This window comes from Pristis pectinata, chromosome 6, assembly GCF_009764475.1.
Source record: "Pristis pectinata isolate sPriPec2 chromosome 6, sPriPec2.1.pri, whole genome shotgun sequence".
In the NCBI taxonomy this organism is placed as follows: domain Eukaryota; kingdom Metazoa; phylum Chordata; class Chondrichthyes; order Rhinopristiformes; family Pristidae; genus Pristis; species Pristis pectinata.
In genome coordinates this window covers 114,696,065-114,717,736 of record NC_067410.1, presented here as the reverse complement: position 1 = coordinate 114,717,736, position 21,672 = coordinate 114,696,065, and the positions used below count along the sequence as shown (strand labels likewise).

Below are 21,672 nucleotides of genomic sequence, written 5' to 3'. Positions count from 1 at the left end.
CCAGAACATAGAACAGGACGGGACTGAACTGGGGCTTACCCTTACCCTCAACTGACCCATGGACTAAATGGCCAGTCCCCCAGACAGTTACCCTGCTGCAGTCCCCCCCGCTCTCGGCCTGGATAACAGGCCTTCCCATTCATGTGGAATCAGTCACAGCAGGCCCCAGACCGGTGCTGGTCAGCAGGAGGAGTGACCTTCACCACTACACTAAAACTACCAGGCTACAATGGTGCCAGAGTGGTTAAATGACCAGATGTTTAATCTGGAGGCTTGAACACAAAGAGCCTAACTTCCCACTGTGGCATCTGTTGAATTTTGCCATCCTTATCTGGTCCTGCCTGTGTGTTCTTCCATACTAACAGCTTTTCACTGAAGTAACCCAGCAACCACTGGCATCAGAACCCAATGAAGTCTCAGGGCACAGCCCAAACATGGGCAAGGAAACTTACTCTTGATTACCACCCCCGGTCTTCCCTCAGCCCTGCTCCTCCATGTGGACCAACACTTGTAAGCAGCATTGAGTGTAGCAGGAGCAGAGAATGTACTCTGGCTGGGGACTTCAACATCCGTTGCTAGGGGTGGCTTGGTAGTACCACCACACACCAAGCTGGAGAGGTCCTGGAAGAGGAGTGCGGACAGTCATGCCAGGGACAGTACTAAACTGGTGAAGGTGCAGCACAGTTCTGAACAGCATGTAATAGTGATCCCACACCTGACAGACCAAATCAAACATCCTGCAGTCTTACTCATGTAGTCATGAATAGATGTGAACAATTAAACAGTGAACGGAAGGAGCAGGCACCTTGAACCTCCCCATCCTGAACAACGGCAGGTCCCAGATGTGAGTGATCACATTCATCTCAGTTTCCTCCTGAGATCCCATCACAGAAGCGGGTCGATGCGCTCCTTGTGGCAAGATCCCCAGCTGCAGTAGGGAAGACCAACACTCCAGATGTAGCCGCCCCTCTCCTTCAGTTGTTCCTGTGTAGGAAACCAAAACCTGCAAATGCTGGAAATCTGAAACAAAAACTGAAACTGCTGCAGGCACTCAGCACGTCAGGCAGCATCTGCAGGAGCAGAAACAGAGTTAGCATTTCAGGTCAAGTGCAGTTCCATGGAGACACCAGAGTGTTGGAATCTGGAGCAACAAACGATCTGCTGGAGGAAGCCAGTGGGTCGAGCAGCATCTGTCAATGCTTTGAAACCTAATGCAGGGTTCCGAAGTACAGTTCCATCATGGGATAGATTCATGGAGTTGTATAGCCCAGACACAGGCCCTTCAGCCCACTCTGTCCATGCTGATCCTTTTGCCCATTTGCCTGCATTAGGACCAGATCTGCTGGGGAAGTGATGCTGCATATTTTGCAAAAGCAAAGCGGACTCTCAATCCAACAACTGCTACGTCATTGTTTCGAGGAGTTGGTTTTGTGGTTTTCCCCCTTTCAAGTGCTTGGAGCTGATTAGCTCAGAAGCAATCACCACTCTCAAGACAGGCAGATGCTGTGCCTTCAGACAGGAAGTGGGTCAGCATTCTCATGGCAGTCTGTGGGGAAGTGTTGGGGGGGGGGGCGAAGAGGGAGCATCGTGGAAAGCACTGACATGTTTACAGGGAGAGAGTATCAAGATACCCCCACCACCCTGACGATGGAGCAGGCGCAGCGAGTGGCCCCGAATTCTCACCATCAATGCCATCTATTCAGCTCACAGACCCAGGGGTCTGTGAACCACAGCCCCAGACCAATCCTGGGCTGCGACTGTGACAGAGGTAGGGTCAGCCTGCAGGTTGGAGAAACCCACTGCACAGCCACTCACGGTAACTGCACAGAAACAGCATCCATCTGGGGCACTGGGATGGATTTAAGAGTCCATTGCCAATGATTTGACAGACACCCTTATGCTCCCAACCACATCTCTGACTATCTACCCATCTGTGCCTCTCTTAATTTTATAAAAGTCCATCAGGTCGCCCCTCAGCCTCTGACTCTCCAGAGAAAACAATCCAAGTTTGTCCAGCCTCTCCTTATAGCTAACGTACTCCGATCCAGGCAGCATCCTCGTGAACCTCTTCTGCACCCTCTCCAGAGCCTCCACATCCTTCCTGTGATATGGTGACCAAAACTGCCCACAATACTCCAAATGTGGCCCAACCAAAGTTTTATACAACTGCAACATGACTTGCCAACTTTTATATTCAATGCCCCGACAAAATGTTGGGGAATCAAGAACTAAAAGCATAGGTTTAAGGTGAGAGGTGACAGATTTAAAAAGGGACCTGAGGGGCAACCTTTTCACACACAGGGTGGTACAATAGTGGAACGACATTTAAAAGACATTTAGACAGGTGTATAGATAGGAAAGTTTAGATGGATACGGGTCAAACGTGGGCAAATGTAGAACGTCTTGTTTGACATGGACGAGTTGGGCTGAAGGGCCTGTTTCCATACAGTATGGCTCCATGACTCTGTGACTCTAAGCATGCTTCTTTACCATCCCATCGTCGTATTGCCACTTTCAGGAAGCTATGGGCTTGCACCCCAAGATCCCTCTGTACATCAGTGCTCCTCAGGGTCCTGCCATTTACTGCATACTTTCCTATTCCATTTGAACCTCCCAAATTGCACACCTCACACTTGTCTGGATTAAGCTCCATCTGTCATTTCTCTGCCCATATTTCCAAACTGTATCCTGCTGAATCCTTTGACGACCTTCTTCACTATCCACAACTCGGCCCATTTTTTGTGTCATCTGTAAACTTATTAATAAGACTATCTACATTCTCATCAAAATCATTAATATATATATATATATATATATATCAGAAACAAGAGTGGTCCCAGCACTGATCCTGACGAAACACAGCTCCAGTCAGAGAAACACCACTCTACTACTACCCATCGACCAAGCCAACTTGGATCCAACTTACCAACTTCTAAGGGACTGGAGGTCTTTATGACTCTATCCCCTAAACAGGCAGGGAATGGAGGATCCCATGTGACTTAATCTTCTGGACCAGCCTATCACGAGGAACCTGAAACATTCCTTGGGAGGTGGTTCTACAAAAATTGAGCCATCCATTAGATATATCCTCCATGCTGTTCCACACTGAAGAGAGGGGTAATCTGTATGAGATGCTCCTGCACACTGTCCACATTGTCACCATCATCCGCCATGTGAACATCTAATTAAGAAGAGATGAGAATCCTCCATTTGAAGCACCACCCTGACTACCCAGTGTACAGCGGTCCCTCCAAGGACTCGCCTCTCTTGGGCCATTCTCCTTCCTCTGATCATTTTTCCCTAATGTTGAAGAGCTTGTCATGACTTACACCTGGCCCTCTTCGAGCGAGCTCTCTACTGACGTGGCACTCTACTGCATGAGGGTACTTGTCTCTTTGGAGTTGGTGCCTGTTCCAACTTTCTCACTCACCATCCTCCCAAGCTTCATCTCAACTGCAGCCACTTTTATGCCCCATTCTTATGAACTTTGAGAGACGCCATTTGCCACTGCTTACCAAAGAAAGCTCCTTTTAACAAGGTTCAACCTCCCTCCAGTTACCACAGCAGGCTCTCCACCCCACACCCACAGTCTGCAATATCCAGCGCAGCTCCTGCAGAGTCTGGGCAATCACGTGGACTCTGGATTCATGTACAAACCAGATATAAATGGATGTCGTGTTAGAGAAGTGCAGTGTCACCCAAAGTTCACAATTGATTGGACCAGGGAATGGTTTCAATTGCACTCTGGATTATTAGCACAAGGCAACTTTGAACCATACATTCTGGGCTGGGCGAAACATCACAACCCTTCAATAGCCAACGGCACCACTGGGCAATCTCTGTGCACAAGGCAAAATATTACACTGAATATATAACTAGGACAATATCACAAGGAGGGCAAAATTCCACCTGGGCCTTTGTGATCAGGAGCAGAGATTACCCAGGGGAAACTATACATGGTCAGTGAATGCAGGATGTGTTATGATGCAGGGGGCATCACACAATGAACACAGGGAGGAATATTACTGGGGCAACATTACACAGAGATACATCAGGAGAACATATTAAAGAGGCAATATTACCTCCAGGAAAGGCAACACCAATTAGCCTACAATAAGTTCCCACAGAGATGGAAAGATAAGGACCAGAAAATCTGCTGCAGTGACAGCTGAAGAATTAAGATAATAATTCTGCTCATAAAATGAACATTGGATACAGCTGCTGGAGGATCTCAGCGGTTCAGGCAGCATCTGTAGAGGAAATGGACAGTCGACGTCTCAGGTCAAGACCCTTCATCTGGACTGAACTAGCAGTAACTCCCTCTCTCAGTACCGCCCCCCCACAGTATGACCCTCCCTCGGTACTGCCCCTCCCACGGAGTGACCCTCCCTCAGTACCAACAGTCCCACAGTGTGACCCTCCCTCGGTACTGCCCCTCCCACGGTGTGACCCTCCCTCAGTACCAACAGTCCCACAGTGTGACCCTCCCTCAGTACCACCCCACTGACAGGGCGAGTGAATGGGAAAACAGTGGGAGAGGAGGTTAACATGGGAAGTGCGAGGTTGAGCACTTCAGAAGGAGGAAGCTATGAGCAGATGGTTGCCTAAATGAAGAGAAACTGGAAGTGGTTCAGTACGGAGGAATCTGGGTGCTCTTGTGCATGAATCAAAAACTTGGGATGTTTTCTTTGGAATGTTGGAGGCTGAGGGGAGAGCTGACAGAGGTCTGTGGAATTGTGAAGGACATAGATGTGGTGAACAGTCAGAATCTTTTCCCCAGGGTAGAAATTTTTGGATTGATGAGGGTAGTGCAGTAGATGTGGTCTATGTGGATTTTAGTAAGGCATTTGACAAGGTTCCACATGGTAGGCTTTTTCAGAAGGTCAGAGGGCATGGGATTCAGGGAAACTTGGCCGTGTGGATTCAGAATTGGCTTGCCTGTAGAAAGCAGAGGGTTGTGGTGGAGGGAGTGCATTCAGATTGGAGGGCTGTGACTAGTGGTGTCCCACAAGGATCAGTTTTGGAACCTCTGCTTTTCATGATTTTTATTAATGACTTGGATGAGAGGGTAGAAGGGTGGGTTGGCAAGTTTGCAGATGACGCAAAGGTTGGTGGTGTTGTGGATAGTGTAGAGGATTGTTGAAGATTGGAGAGGGACATTGATAGGATGCAGAGCTGGGCTGAGAAGTGGCAGATGGAGTTCAATCCGGAGAAGTGTGAGGTGGTACACTTTGGAAGGCAGGTTTAGAGAGTTTGCATTATGAGGGGAGATTAGGGGAGATTAAGGGATCTAGGGCTTTACTCTTTGGAAAGAAGGAGGATGAGAGGAGACATGATAGAGGTGTAGAAAATATTAAGAGGAATAGATAGAGTGGACAGCCAGTGCCTCTTTCCCAGGGCACCAATGCTCAATACAAGAGGGCATGGCTTTAAAGTAATGGGTGGGAAGTTCAAGGGAGATATCAAAGGAATGTTTTTTGCACAGAGAGTGGTTGGGGCATGGAATGCCCTTCCTGGGGTGGTGGTGGAGGCAGGTACATTGGTCAAATTCAAGAGCTTGCTAGATAAGCATATGGAGGAATTTAAAATAGAGGGATATGTGGGAGGAAGGGGTTAGATAGTCTTAGGTGAGGTTTAAAGGTCGACATGTAGCAATGCGCTGCGCACTGAGCTAGAAATAATGACACGCAGTCTGTAGGTTGCACTCGAGACTGGTTTATTCAGAACTTTGCCGCACTGGCTTTAAGCAGACAAGTTCCCGCCCTCTCCGGGCGGCAGTGACGTCAGAGGTGCGTCATGAAAACCTCTTCCCGCCCGTGGGCTTTCTCCCCTCGCTGGTGAAGAAGGCGGCCCAGCGCCATTTTGTGGCTGGCCTCTCTGCCGACGCGCGCGCTGTTTTCCAAGCCGGTTCGCCTGCGTCGAAAGTGGGTCGCCACATAATGCCCCCCCCCCCCCCCCCCCCAACCGGTGATACACCCCCCAATGTCCACAGGCTGGATCAGTCGCTGTTTGGGTGGTCTGCCTCTGCGCCGCGGGGCCTGAACCTCAACTGGCTGCGCCAAGTCCACATGGGCCAGTTTGAGCCGGTCCACCATGAAACCCTCTTCTTTCACCCCAATGTCCAGAACGTACGTGGACCCGTTGTTCCTGAGCACCTTGAATGGCCCCTCGTACGGCTGCTGTAGCAGTGCCCGGTGTGCGCCCCTTCGTACAAGTACAAACTTACAGTTCTGCAGGTCTTTGGGTACGCAGGTCGGGATCTGTCCGTGCCGTGAAGTCGGTACAGGGGCCAGGTTGCCAAGCCTCTCGCATAGTCTGTCCAGGAGTGCCGCGGGTTCTTCTTCTTGCCCCCTTGGGGCTGGTATGAACTCTCCCGGGATGACCAGGGGTGCGCCATACACCAGCTCGGCTGACAAGGTGTGCAGATCCTCTTTGGGTGCTGTGCGGATTCCAAGCAGGACCCAGGGGAGCTCGTCCACCCAGTTAGGCCCTTTCAGGTGGGCCATGAGAACCGACTTCAAGTGACGGTGGAAGCATTCCACCAGTCCGTTCGACTGTGGGTGGCAGGCAGTTGTGTGGTGTAGCCGTGCTCCCAACAGGCTGGCCACAGCTGACCACAGGTTGGAGGTGAACTGGGCGCCTCTGTCGGAGGTAATGTGGGCCGGTACCCCGAAGCGTGCTACCCAGGTTGCAATCAGCGCTCAGGCACAGGAATCGGCGGTGGTGTCAGTGAGTGAGGCCGCCTCTGGCCATCTCGTGAACCAGTCTACCATAGTTAGGAGGTACCGCACTCCTCGCAACACTGGCAGGGGCTCCACGATATCCATATGAATGTGGTCGAACTTCCGGCGGGTGGGTTCAAACTGCTGTGGCGGGGCTTTGGTGTGCTGCTGTACCTTGGCTGTTTGATGCTGTGTGCACGCTTTGGCTCATTCACTGACCTGTTTGCGAAGTCCGTGCCACATGAACCTGCTGGAGACCATCCGGATGGTTGTCCTGATAGATGGGTGTGCCAAGCCGTGTATGGAGTCGAAAACTCACCGCTGCTGGGACGATGGGGCGAGGTTGGCTGGTAGCCACGTCACACAGGAGGGTCCTCCCACCTGGGCCTACTAAGAAGTCTTGCAGCTGCAAACCTGAGACTGCAGTCCTGTAGCTGGGCATCTCATTGTCTGCCTGCTGCGCCTCCGCCAGTGCTGCATAGTCCACCCCCTAGGACAGCGTCTGGATAGCTGGTCTGGAGAGTGCGTCCGCCACGACGTTGTCCTTTCCCGAGACATGCTGGATGTCTGTCGTGTACTGTGAGATGTAGGACAGATGTCGCTGCTGGCAGGCCAACCAGGGATTGGACACCTTCGTGAACGCGAAGGTCAACGGTTTGTGGTCCGTGAATGCGGTGAACAGCCTGCCCTCTAAGTACCTGAAATATCGGATTGCCAGATATAGTGCCAATAGCTCCTGGTCGAAAACACTGTACTTGAGTTTGGGTTGCCGCAGGTGCCTGCTGAAGAACGCCAGGGGTTGCCAGCGCCCCTCGATGAGTTGCTCCAGCACCCCACCGACTGCCGTGTTGGATGCGTCCACTGTGAGGGCGGTTGGAATGTCCATTCTGGGGTGCACCAGCATCGCGGCGTCTGCCAATGCTTCCTTGGCTTTAATGAAAGCAGCTGCGGCATTTTTGTCCCAAGTAATGTCCTTACCTTTACCTGACATCAGGGTGAACAAAGGGTGCATGACACAGGCTGCTGAGGGGAGGAAACGGCGGTAGAAGTTGACCATACCAACAAACTCCTGCAAGCCTTTGACTGTGTTTGGCCGGGCGAAGTGGCGGTTCACGTCTACCTTGGCAGGCAGGGGTATTGCCCCATCTTTGGTAATCCTGTGGCCCAGGAAGTCGATGGTGTCGAGTCCGAACTGGCATTTGGCTGGATTGATTGTGAGGCCAAAATCACTCAGGCTGGAGTAGAGCTGGCGGAGGTGGGACAGATGCTCCTGACGATTACTGCTGGCTAGGTCATCCAAATAGATGAATGCGAAGTCCAGGTCGCGTCCCACCACATCCATTATCCGCTGGAACGTCTGTGCGGCATTCTTCAGGCCGAACGGCATTCGGAGGAACTCGAACAGGCTGAACAGGGTGATGAGTGCTGTCTTGGGGATGACTTCAGGGTGTACCAGGATTTGATGGTATCCCTGGACAAAGTCCACTTTGGAAAAGACATTTGCCCCGTGCAGGTTTGCTGCAAAGTCCTGTATGTGCGGCACAGGGTAGCGGTCTGGGGTTGTAGCTTCGTTCAGTCTACGGTAGTCGCCACATGGTCTCCAGCCCCCGGCTGCTTTGGGCACCACGTGCAGGGGGAAGGCCCATGGGCTGTTGGACCTCCGTACGATCCCCAATTCCTCCATGCTCTTGAACTCCTCCTTTGCCAGGTAGAGCTTGTCCGGGGGAAGCCGTCGTGTGCGGGTGTGGAGGGGTGGTCCCTTGGTCGAAATGTGGTGCTGTACTCCGTGTCTGGGTATGGCTGCCGTGAACTGCGGTGCCAGAACCGATGGGAAGTCCACCAGGATTCTGGTGAATTAGTTGTCCGACAACTTGATGGAGTCCAGGTGTGGGGCCAGCAACTTGGCTTCGCCCAGGGAGAACGTCTGGAAAATCTTGGCTTGGACCAGCCTTTTCCTGTGCAAGTCGACCAGTAGGCTGTGAGCTCACAAGAAGTCCGCTTCAAGGAGTGGTTGAGCCATGGCGGCCACTGTGAAGTCTCACGTGAACCAGCTGGCACTGAACTGCAGCTGCACTGTGCGGGTGCCGTAGGTCCGTATCGTGCTGCCGTTTGCGGCCTTCAGGGTGGGTCCCAGCTCCCTGTTGCGGGTGTCATACCCCGTCGGGGGTAAGATGCTGATTTCCACTCCGGTGTCGACCAAGAAGTGGCGTCCCGACTGTTTGTTCCAGACGTACAAGAGGCTGTCCTGGTGGCCAGCCGCTGTAGCCATTAGCGGCAGCTGACCTTGGCGTTTCCTGGGAACTCACAGGGCAGGTGACACTGGTGGGCTTCTGTGCCCCACTACTGGTGGTAGAAACACCACTGTTCATTGGCCTCCTCACTCCTGCCTCTGGGTTGTGTGCGCTCCGTTGCCGGGCCTGGTCTGTCCTGCCGTTGGGCACGTGGCTTGGTAATCTGTCTGGGCTTGCTAAGCCCTCTTGGCTTTCCACAGCACGTCTGTCTGGGCCGCCACCTTCCGGGGGTCACTGAAATCTGCGTCGGCCAGTAGCAGATGTATGTCCTCGGGCAGTTGCTCTAGGAACGCCTGCTTTGAACATGAGGCAGGGCTTGTGTCCTTCAGCCAGGGCCAGCATCTCGTTCATTAATGCTGACGGCGGCCTGTCTCCCAAACTGTCCAGGTGCAGCAAGTGGGCACCTCGCTCCCGCCGTGAGAGGCCGAAGGTCCTTATGAGCAGCACTTTGAATGCTGCATATTTGCTTTCCTCTGGGGGCGACTGTATGAAATCCGCAACCTGGGCAGCCGTCTCCTGGTCAAGGGAGCTCACCACGTAATAGTAATGCGTGGAATCAGAAGATATCTGCCGAATCCGGAACTGGGCCTCTGCTTGGTCAAACCACAGGCGTGGTCGCAGCATCCAGAAGGTTGGCAGTTTTAGTGAAACTGCGTGATCATCTTTGGTCCAAATCCCATTTGGACCGTCGGGGTCACCAATGTAGCGATTGGCTACGCACTGAGCTAGAAATAATGACACGCAGTCTGTAGGTTGCACTCGAGACTGGTTTATTCAGAACTTTGCCGCGCTGGCTTTAAGCAGACAAGTTCCCGCCCTCTCCGGGCGGCAGTGATGTCAGAGTTACATCACGAAAACCTCTTCCCGTGTGTGGGTTTTCTCCCCTCGCTGGTGAAGAAGGCGGCCCAGCGCCATTTAGTGGCTGGCCTCTCTGCCGACACGCGCGCTGTTTTCTGAGCCGGTTTGCCTGCGTCGAAAGTGGGTCGCCATAGGCACGACATTGTGGCCTGTATTGTGCTGTACTGTTCTATGAAATGTCAAATACCAGAGGGCACAGATTTAAGGTGAGAGGGGAAAGTTTAAAGGAAATTAATGTTGCAAGTTTTCTCCAGAGTGGTAGGTTCCAGGGCAGGTGGGTGGAAGCAGATACAATGCTGGTGTTTCAGAGACTGTTAGACACATGACTGTGCAGCGAATGGAGAGATTGGATCGTGTGCAGGCAGAAGGGGTTTAGTTTAGTTTGGCATTGTGGGCCGAATGGCCTGTGCTGTGCTGTTCTGTGTTCTCAGCTCAGAGGCTGCCATTCATCGGGAAGCGGAAAGGTGCCCTGAACTGGTGATGAGTGTGGAAGAGCCAGGCAGTAATGCAGCGGACCGTGGCTGGGATAACAGCGCAGCTCCACTGGAGCAGAATGGTTCTGTCCCAGTACTCCGTTACCTGGTGACCACACACATCCGAGGATGCTGGCAATTACCATCACCGACAGCAGAGGCCTCTCAGAGCAATCAATGCTTGAAAACAAAGTGGGAGGTTTAAATCCTCATAAAAGGTTTAATTATCTGAGCTGCTGCCAGAATAATCCAGCAATATCCTGAAGTACCATCATTAAAACACTAAATACTCAGCACAATTTGTTCAGAGTCCCAGCTCAAATATTTGATCAGTTTAATCAGGTAATTTTCAAACATCTCAGGCTCTAACGCTTCACCCATTTTCCAATCAGTCGCAATATTATTTTCAGGAGATGACATGCTGAACCACTGTACAAGGGAGCTTTACTCTGTCTCTGACCTGTTCTGCCCCTGCCCTGGGAGTGTGATGGGACAGATCTTTACTCTGCACCTAGCCCGTCTTGTTTACCTTTATGCTCAAGCCCCACTTTGTGCAGTTTTGTTTTTAAAATAATTTTATTAACATAATCAAAGAGTATTTTCAGCGATCACGTTGCACGTTCAGTGAGCCAGAGGACACTGTGTGCTCCCTCTCCAGGGACACCCAGGCACAAACAGGAACTGGGAAAAGGTGCAGATAGACGGACAGATCACCTGGACTTGTCCAGACTTAGAAACAGACTGATGAGGTCTCACCACTGACCAGCACCCTTCCCGCACACTCCCACCTGTGTTATATAGTCACAGAGTTGTACAACACAGAAACAGGCCCTTCAGCCCAACTGATCCATGCTCACCAAGGTACCTTCCTGAATAGTCCCAATTGCCCACGTTTAGCCCATATCCCTCTAAACCTTTCCTATCCGTGCACCTGTCTAAGTGTCTTTTAAACATTATAATTATAATTGTACCAGCCTGTACCACTCCCTCTGGCAGCTCATCCCACACACCCACCACCCTCTGTGTGAAAAATAGGGTCCCCTTTAAATCTTTCCCCTCTCACCTTAAACCTGTGCCCTCCAGTTTTAGACTCCCCTACCCTGGGGAAAAGACTGTGACCATCAACCTTATCTACGCCCCTCATGATTTTATAAACCTCTGTAAGGTCACCCCTCAGCCTCCTTTGCTCCAGGGAAAACAGTCCCAGCCTGTCCACTCTCTGCTTATAACTCAGTTATTTTGCTCTACACTGGAGATGTGCACCAGTACTCCAGTGGCCATTCTACTTGTGAGCTTTAGGATGTGTACTTGGGGGCATCACAACTCAGCTCAATCCTGGAGTCAGGCTGAGGGACTGCCTTTGTGTGGAGGTGGGGATTATAGAGTGGGGACTGTTGACAGGAGATTTACTGACGGAATGTGATGGTATTGATGAGGTTGTGTCTACTGGCAGGGGGAGTAGTAACCAGAGGACACAGGTTGATTGGCAGAAAAACCAGGCAGGAGATGAGGAAAGAGTTGTATGATGTTACCATCATTTGGAATGTGCTGCCTGAGACTGGGCAAACCTGGGCATGATCAGCTGAATGGCCTCTTCTACTCCTGTACCAGTCTTTCATTCTCTTGACTTCCCAATGTTTTCGTGTTCCTGGATAATACTTCGAGCGAGAACGCTGGTACCTTGGTCACAGATGCTCCACCTCCACCCTTCAGCTCTGAGCTGGAGACCAGGGCTGGCATCTTGGTGTTCAGTATGTGGCCTGGGGGTGCATTTGAACTCTCTGCTCTTTCACGTCCATAAATGAGATCTGCATATGGTGTTTATGGTTCATACTTTCCAGTCTCTGTTTAGTATTTGTGGGAGAAAATCTGCCGATGAAGCACTGCGGAATTGTGAAATAACTGAGTTCTGCCTGAACCCAGTGAAGAAACTGAACACTGAGAAGGATTAAAGAAATCAAAATAAATCCCAGATTAGCAATATGTTTTACACAGGAACAGACTGTACAGAGAGCTGTTTTGGTGAGCCTTAGATTGAAGGAGGTGGCCTGAGAGAGATCCTGTGTGTTGGAATATTAACCTTGGACAACGTCTGATGTGCCTTTCTATTTCTGGGCTGAGAATGTCACTGCACCAGACGTTTATATCACACTGACACTGCAAACCCACAGGCTTGCCCACTCACTGTGGCCATCACAAACCCAGTGAGAGGCTCCTGTTTCTGAGCTCGGAGATTCTGGAATCATATTACTTGGAGTCTTCAGGAATAGAGTTGAATTTCCTGAATGTCATTGGGAACCACTTGGGATCTTTGCTCGGCAGCTCACAGTCTCTCCAACTCACCTGTGGGGCACTCTTCCTTCATTACCTGAACCATTTTACCCTCCTCCTCCACCTCACTCTGCTCTTCCCTTTGCCAACAATCTCTCCCTTTGATCATCCAGGTCTGATTAAAGATCCGTGATTTGCCATATTCCTTTCTGTTCTCAACTTGCTGAATATTTCCAACATTCTCTGGTGCTATCTCTCTCTCCCTCTCTCTCCCCATCCCTTTCTTTCTATTATATGGTGTCTTTCTGCCTTTCCCTCCTTTCCTTCCTTCTTTCCTCTTTCTTTCACCTCCACTCCCTCCCCAACTCTTCCATCCTTGCTCTGCTCTACCCCTCTGTTGCCTCAAGCTCAAATGTCTATGTTGTGATGACTAGCAATGCAGAAGGGAGATCTGATCCACAGAGGTGTTGCTGCCCCCATTGGAGAGGCAGAGTCATGTAAGGGCAGCAGTGGGCTTGGGAAGACTTTCACCAGAACGCAAGTCCTGATGCAGGGTTTTGACCCAAAATGTCGACAATTCCTTTCCCCCACAGACGCTGCTCGACCCGCTGAGTTCCTTCAGCAGATTGTTTGTTGCTGCAGATTCCAGCATCTGAAGTCTCTGGTGTCTCCTTAAAAGACTTCCATTTGTTCCTGGGAGGCCAGCATATATCACCCTTTTCTTACCTTCAAGCCACCTTGTGGAATCACTGCGTTCTGTGTGATGAAGGGACAGTGATACATTCCTAAGTTAGGAAGGGAACCACAGGGAGTGGTGCTCCCGTGCAGCTGGCTCTCTTTGTTCTTCTTGGTGAGAGAGGTGGCAGGTTTGGGGGTGTTTCTATGGTGACCTGGATGAGTTACTGCAGTGTACTTTGTAGATGGTACACACTGCAGCCACTGTGGGTTGTTGCTGGAGGGAATGATTGTTCAGGGTGGTTGATGGGGTGCCTGTTGTGGATGGTGTCAAGCTTCTTGAATGATGTTGGTGCTGTTCTCATCAAGGTGAGTGGAGAGTATTCCCTGACATGACTGTCTCTTATGAGATGGTGGGATAGCCTTGGGTCTCAGGGACTGAGTCACTTGCTGCAGGATACCAGCCTCTGACCTACACTTGTAGCCACAGTATTTCTGTGGATGGTCTGCCAGGTTATTGATAGCGGGGGCTAGATGGTTAAGGAGAGGGTGGTTCGACCCACTCTTGCCCATTGCCTCGTACTTTTGCTGCACAAATGTCACTTCCCACTTTCATCCCGTGCCTGAATGTTATTCAGGTCTTGCTGCTTGCCGGCAGGGGCTGCCTCACTTATTGAGGATTGCAAATGGAATTGAGCATCATACAGTTAATGGCAGACACCTCATTCTGACCTTATGGTAGAAGGGTCAGTGATGAAGCTGCTGAAGATGGTGAGGCCCAGAACACTGCCCTGAGGAACTCCTGCAGTGATGTCCTGGGGCTGGGATGATAGATCTCCAACAAACATAACAACCTTCCTTAGTAACACACACAAAGTGCTGGAGGAACTCAGCAGGTCAGGCAGCATCCATGGAGGGAAATAAACAGTTGACATTTTGAGCTGAGACCCTTCATCAGGACTGGAGAGAAAGAGGGCAGAACCTAGAATAAGAAGGGGGAGGGGGGAGGAGCACAGGCTGGCAGGTGAGAGGGGGGTCCAGGTGAGGGGTGAGTACAGGTGAGGGGGCGGTAGGTGGGTGGGGAGGGGGGATGAAAGGGAGTGATGTGAGAAGCTGGGAGGTGAGAGGTGGAAGAGGCAAAAGGCTGAAGGAAAAGGAATCTGGTAGGAGAGGACAGTGGACCATGGAGATGGGCAGGTCATGAGGGCTGGGGAGGGGAAAGAAGAAGGAGTGAGGGGTCCACAGGAATGAGGGAAAACGGTGGGGGGGGGCGCGGGGGGAGGAAACAGATCTTCCTTAGTGTGAGACAAAGACAGAAACTGCTGGAAACACTCATCAGGTCAGGCAGTGTCTGTGGAGAGAGAAACAGTGAACAGTTCAGCTCTGGGACCTTTCAAAAGTTTCCAGCATTTGCTGTTTTCATTTGATTTCTAGCATTTGCAGTTGATATGTGTGAGGTATGAATGCAGCCTTTTGAGTGTTTTCCCTTTGATGTTAGACCAGTTTTATCAGAGATCCTTGATGTCTTACTATGTAACAGAGACCATTCAGCCCATTGAGTCCACGCCAGAGTGCGGAGGAACAATCTCATACGTCCCATTCCAAGTCTCCTTATCTCCCTGTACTCTCAGACATGCCCGTCTACTCACCCTTGCTTCCTTTTGCACTCGGGGAGATCCAGTCAATCCGTCAGCATTTCTTTGGGATGTTGGAGAAAACTGAAGCACATGGAGGAAACTTGCAGCTGTATAAAACTTTAGTCAGACCGCACTTGGAGTACTGTGTGCAGTTCTGGTCGCCCCGTTACAGGAAGGATGTGGAGACTGTGGAGAGGGTGCAGAGGAGGTTCACCAGGAAGCTGCCCGGATCAGAGGGTATGAGCTATAAGGAGAGGTTGGACAAACTTGGGTTGTTCTCCCTGGAGTGTCAGAGGCTGAGGGGAGACCTGATAGAGGTTTATAAAATTATGAAAAGCATAGTTAGGGTAGACAGTCAGAATCTGTTCCCCAGGGTAGAACTGTCAAACACCAGAGGACATGCTTTTAAGGGGGAGAGTTTAAAGGCGACGTGAGGGTGGTGGGTGCCTGGAACGGGTTACCAGGGGTAGTAGTGAAAGCAGGCAGTTTGGTGGAGTTTAAGAGGCTTTTAGATGGACACATGAATATGAAGGGAATGGAGGAATATGAATGATACACAGGAGGAGGACATTTAATATAAATTGGCATCAAGATCGGCTACCATGGTGGGCCAAATGGCCTGACCATTGCTGTACTGTTCCATGTTGTTCTATAAAACTGTCATGAATATGGAAAGGTGTAAACTCCACACAAACAGCACCCGAAGTCAGGATCAAACCCAGCTCTCTGAGGCTATGAGGCAGCAGCACTAACTGCTGCACCATTGCACTACTGTCAAAAGAAGTCACTGTCAGCTCATTGCTTTCCATGTTTGGGCCAAGATGGTAAAAGGTCTGGAGCTCAGATGGTGAGAAGGTTATTGGTGAGTAAGCTCTGGGTGGTGACACCTTCCATCACTTTGCTGATGACTGAGTTGACTGACTGGGTGATAATTAGAAGGATTGGATTTGCCCCGATTTTTGTGGATGTGACATTCCAGGGAAATTGTCAGTAGATGCCAGTGTTGTGGTTGAGGAGGCTCATTGTGGAGCGTACATTGTGGCCAGGGTGTGGTGTTCTGTGTATGTGTTAACATCACATGGAGTGAAGACTGGCTTCTTCACTGGTGACGTTGGTTCTTCAGCCAGTGTTGATCTTCTGTCATTGCCACAACCTCCAGCTGTGGTTTCACAGGTTCTGGTGCCACGGGATTTCATCGAGCCCACAAGAAATCCCACTCTGCTCACTGCATCCTAGTGGTGGAACAGGACACACCCAGCAGTTTTGGTACATTGCTTAACTTGTCCATGGGACAAGTCTCCCAATTTCAAAGCGAGTCCCTGTATATTTCTTGAGGAAGACTTTCTGAGGCTGACCAGTGACTTTGCCATTTCTGAATGTCAGGTTGTGCATCTGTTTTTTTTCCAGCAATCTGACCCAACCCAATGGTTTGTTGGACATTTTGGAGGGTGCACCAGTCAAGGCAGGTGGTTTATGTCTGGAGTTACATCTGGGTCAGTCCAGCAAGGGCAGCAAATTCCTCCCTGATGGACATGAGTGAATCATGTGTTTCTTTGTGACAGTTGGTGGCTCTGATACTGAGATCAGCATTTTATTCTGTATCCTTGATTCTTGGTACAATAATACATCAACTCTTCTTTAAATTCGTTAATTTTTTCACAACATGTAAAAAGAGAAAATGGTGAAATCCGGAGAACTACAGGCTGGTCAGCCTGACATCAAAGGTGGGAAAGTTACTGGAGGGAATTCTGGGGGACAGGACTTACCAGCATTTGGTATTGGTATATTATTGTCACTTGTACCAAGGTACATGAAAAGCTTGTCTTGCATACCGATCGTACAGGTCAATTCATTACACAATGCAGTTACATTGAGTTAGTACAGAGTGCATTAATGTAGTACAGGTAAAAACAATAACAGTACAGAGTAAAGTGTCACAGCTACAGAGAAAGTGCAGTGCAATAAGATGCAAAGTCACAACAAAGTAGATCATGAGGTCAGAGTGCATCTCATCGCATAAGGGAACCGTTCAATAGTCTTATCACAGTGGGTTAGAAGCTGTCCTTAAGTCTGGTGGTACGTGCCCTCAGGCTCCTGTATCTTCTACCTGATGGAAGAGGAGAGAAGAGAGAATGTCCTGGGTGGACAAGGAGGGGAGGCTGGTGTCCGTGATGTGCTGGGTTGTGTCCACAGCTCTCTGCAGTTTCTTGTGGTCCTGGGCAGAGCAGTTGCCATACCAAGCCGTGATACATCCAGATAGGATGTTTTCTGTGGAGCATCGATAAAAGTTGGTGAGTGTCAAAGGGGACAAACTGAATTTCTTTAGCCTCCTGAGGAAGTGGAGGCGCTGGTGAGTTTTCTTGGCCATGGCATCTACGTGATTTGACTGCTGCTGGTGATGTTCACTCCCAGGAACTTGAAGCTCTCAACCTCAGCACCATTGATGTAGACAGGTGCATGTACACCACCCCCTTTCCTGAAATCAATGACCAGCTCTTGTTCTGTTGACATTGAGGGAAAGGTTGTTGTCATGACACCATTCCACTGAGCTCTCTATCTCCTCCCTGTACTCTTTGACAGAGTCTGATCAGGAGGAGTCAGCATGGCTTTGTGTGTGGAAAGTCATATTTGACAAATCTTTTAGAGTTTTTTGAAGAGCTAACCCAAGAGGGTAGATGAGGGGAGGGTAGTGGATGTTGTCTATTTGGACTTCAGCAAGGCCTTCGACAAGGTCCCGCGTGGTAGGCTGGTCTGGAAGGTTAGGTCCCATGGAATCCAGGGAGAGCTAGTGAGGTGGATTCAAAATTGGTTAGGAGATAGGAAGCAGAGGGTGATGGTTGAAGGTTGTTTCTCAGAATGGAGGCTGGTGACTAGTGGTGTGCCGCAGGGGTCGGTGTTGGGACCCTTGTTATTTGTTATTTATATAAATGATATTGATGCGAATGCACAAGGCTCGATCAGTGAGTTTACAGATGACATGAAATTAGGAGGTGTTGCTGATAGTGAAGAAGGTTATTGTAGATAACAGGGGGACCTTGATCAGTGGGCCAAGGAGTGGCAAATAGATTTCAATACAGATAAGTGTGAGGTGATGCATTTCGGAAAGTCAAACCAGCGTAGGACTTATGCTATGAATGGTAGCGCACTGGGGAGTGTAATGGAACAGAAGGACCTAGGAGTACAAGTGCATAGTTCATTGAAAGTGGCATCACAGGTAGACAGTGCTGAAAAAGGTGTTTGGCACACTGGCCTTCATCGGTCAGGGTACTGAATATAGGAGTTGGGTCATTAAGTTGCAGTTGTATAAGTCGTTGGTGAGGTCACGCTTGGAGTAGTGTTTACAGTTTTGGTCACCCTGTTATAGGAAAGACGTGGTTAGGCTGGAAAGAGTGCAGAAAAGATTTACGAGGATGTTGCCTGGACTATAATCAGTGGGATTTAGAGGAACAACTTTGCAGAGAGATAGCAGACAACTGCAAGATAAACACAGTTGTGATAGTAGGTGATTTTAACTTTCCACATATTGACTGGGAGTCCTATACTGTAAAGGGACTGGATGGGACCGAGTCTGTCAAATGTGTTCATGAAAGTTTCCTTAATCAATATGTGGAGGTCCCAGCTAGAGAGAATGCGATACTGGATTTCTTCTCAGGGAACGAGACGGGGCAGGTGTCAGAAGTGAGCGTAGGGGAACACTCTGGATCTCGTAATCATAATTCCATTAGCTTCAAGATAGTTATGGAGAAGGATAGGACTGGTCCTAGGATTAAGATTCTAAACTGGAGTAACACCAACTTTGATGGCCTCAGAAGGGATCGGGCAGGTGTGGATTGGGATAGGTTGTTTTCTGGCAAAGAGATGCTTGGTGAGTGGGAGGTTTTCAAAAGTGAAGTATTGAGAATACAGAACAGAAACAAAGGACTGCAGATGCTGGAATCTGAATGAAAAATACGATGTAGCCTCTTTTTTTTCTATCTTTTTTCATCTCTCTACTTACCTTTGACCCCTCCCCCGGTGGATCTGCTCTCGCCTCCTCCCCCACACCTGCTTTTCACTATATCTTACCTGCATCTACCTATCACCAGTTGTGCCCACCCCTCCTCCTCTCTTTTGTCCACCTATCACTGCTCTGCTTTTCCCTCCTATATATTGGGCTTCCCCTTTTCCTATCTTCAGTCCTGAGGAAGGGCCCTGACCCAAAACATTGACCGCCTGCTTTTCTCCACGGATGCTGCCTGGCCTGCTGAGTTCCTCCAGCATCATCGTGTTTTTCACTGAGAGTACGAAATCTGTATGTTCCTGATAGAATAAAAGGCAAGGCTAACCGAACCTTGGTTATCGAGGGATATTGAGGCCCTAATAAAGCAAAAGAGGGAGGCGCATATCAGGTATGGGCAGTTAGGATCAAATGAGGTTCTTGAGTATAAGAAATGCAAGAGAACACGAGAGAAATCAGGAGGGCAAAAAGAGGACATGAGGTTGCTCTGGCAGACAAGGTGAAAGAGAATCCCAAGGGTTTCCATAGCTATATTATGAGCAAAAGGGTAACAAGGAACAAAATAGGTCCTTTTGAAGATCAGCATGGTCATCTATACATGGAGCCAAAAGAGAGGGGAGAGATCTTAATTTTTTACATCCATATTTACTCTGGAGACAGACTCAAGAGACTATAGAACTAAAGTAAAGAGCAGTGTGTCATGGACCATATCCAGATAACGGAAGAGGCAGTGCTGGCTGTCTTGAGGTGAATGAAGGTGGGTAAATCCCCAGGGCCTGACAAGGTTTCCCCTCAGATCTTGTGGGAGGCTAGTGCAGAAACTGCAGGGGCCCTGGCAGAGATATTTAAAACCTCCTTGGCCACATCTGAGGTGCCGGAGGACTGGAAGATAGCTAATTTTGTTTCGTGGTTCAAGAAAGGCTCTAAGAATAAGCCAGGAAACCATAGCCTGGTGAGCCTGACGTCAGCCATGGGTAAATTATTGGAAGGTATTCTAAGGGACAGGATGTATAAGTATTGGAATAGACAGGGCCTGATTAGGGATAATCAACATGGCTTTGTGTGTGGCAGGTCATGTCTAACCAACCCTATAGAGTTTTTCCAGGGAGGTTACCAGGAAGGTTGATCAGGGAAAGGTGGTGGACATTGTCTACATGGACTTTAGCAAGGCCTTTGACAAAGTCCCACATGGGAGGCTGCTCCAGAAGGTTAAGTCGCTTGGCATTCAGGATGAAGTAGCCATAGAACACTACAGCACAGAAAACAGGCCATTTGGCCCTTCTAGTCTGTGCCAAAATGTTATTCCACTTGTCCTACTTACCTGCACCCAGTCCATGACCCTCCAGACCTCTACCGTCCATGTATCAATCCAATTTATTCTTAAAACTCGAGTGAGCCCGCATTTACTACATCAGATGGCAGCCCGTTCCACACTCCCACCACTCTGAGTGAAGAAGTTCCCCCTAATGTTCCCCCTAAACCTTTCCCCTTTCACCTTAAAGCCATGTCCTCTCGTACTTATCTCTCCTAATCTAGGTGGAAAGAGCCTATTCGCATTAACTCTGTCTATACCCTCAATTTTGTAAACCTCTATCAAATCTCCCCTCATTCTTCTGCGCTCCAAGGAATAAAGTCCCAACCTGTGCAATCTTTCCCTGTAACTCAACTCCTGAAGACCCAGCAACATTCTAGTAAATCTCCTCTGCATTCTTTCAATCTTACTGATATCCTTCCTATAGTTAGGTGACCAGAACTGCACTCAATACTCCAAATTTGGCCTCACCAATGACTTATACAACCTCACCATAACATCCCAATTCCTATACTCAATACTTTGATTTATGAATGCCAGGATGCCAAAAGCCTTTTTTACAACCTGTGGCGCCACTTTCAGGGAATTATGGATCTGAACTCCTGGATCCCTTTGTTCCTCCGCTCTCCTCAGTGCCCTGCCATTTACTGTGTATGTCCTACCTTGATGTGTCCTTCCAAAATGCAACACCTCACACTTGTCTGCATTAAATTCCACCTGCCATTTTCTGGCCCATTTTTCCAGTTGGTCCAGGTCCCTCTGCAAGCTTTGAAAGCCTTCCTCGCTGTCCACTACACCTCCAATCTTAGTGTCATCAGCAAATTTGCTGATCCAATTTACCACATTATCATCTAGATCATTGATATAGACAACAAACAAAAATGGCCCCAACACAGATCCCTGAGGCACACCACTAGTCACAGGCCTCCCTCCAGTCTGAGAAACAATCATCCACTACCACTCTGTCTTCTCCCACACAGCCAATTTCGAATCCAGTTTACAACCTTTCCATTGATACCTAGTGTCTGAACCTTCTGAACTAACCTTCCATATGGGACCTTGTCAAAGGCCTTACTAAAGTTCATGTAGACAACATCCACAGCCTTTCCTTCATCTACTTTCTTGGTAACCTCCTTGAAATACTCTACGAGATTCGTTAAACACGATCTACCACACACAAAGTCATGCTGACTATCCCTAATCAGCCCTTGGCTATCCAAATACTTGAATATCTGATCTCTCAGAACACCTTCCAATAATTTACCCACTACTGATGTCAAGCTCTCTAGCCTGTAATTACCTGGTTTACTTTTAGATCCTTTTTTAAACAATGGAACAACATGAGCTACCCTCCAGTCCTCCGGCATCGCACCCGTGGCTAAGGACATTTTAAATATATCTGCCAGGGCCCCTGCAATTTCTTCACTAGTCTTTCT

General features: G+C 49.4%; 1 protein-coding gene across 4 annotated transcripts in view; it reads left to right on the top strand.

The window, feature by feature from the left end:
* lpp (LIM domain containing preferred translocation partner in lipoma) overlaps nt 1-21,672 on the top strand; it is a 307,384-nt gene that overhangs the window by 208,242 nt on the left and 77,470 nt on the right. The window lies entirely within an intron of this gene.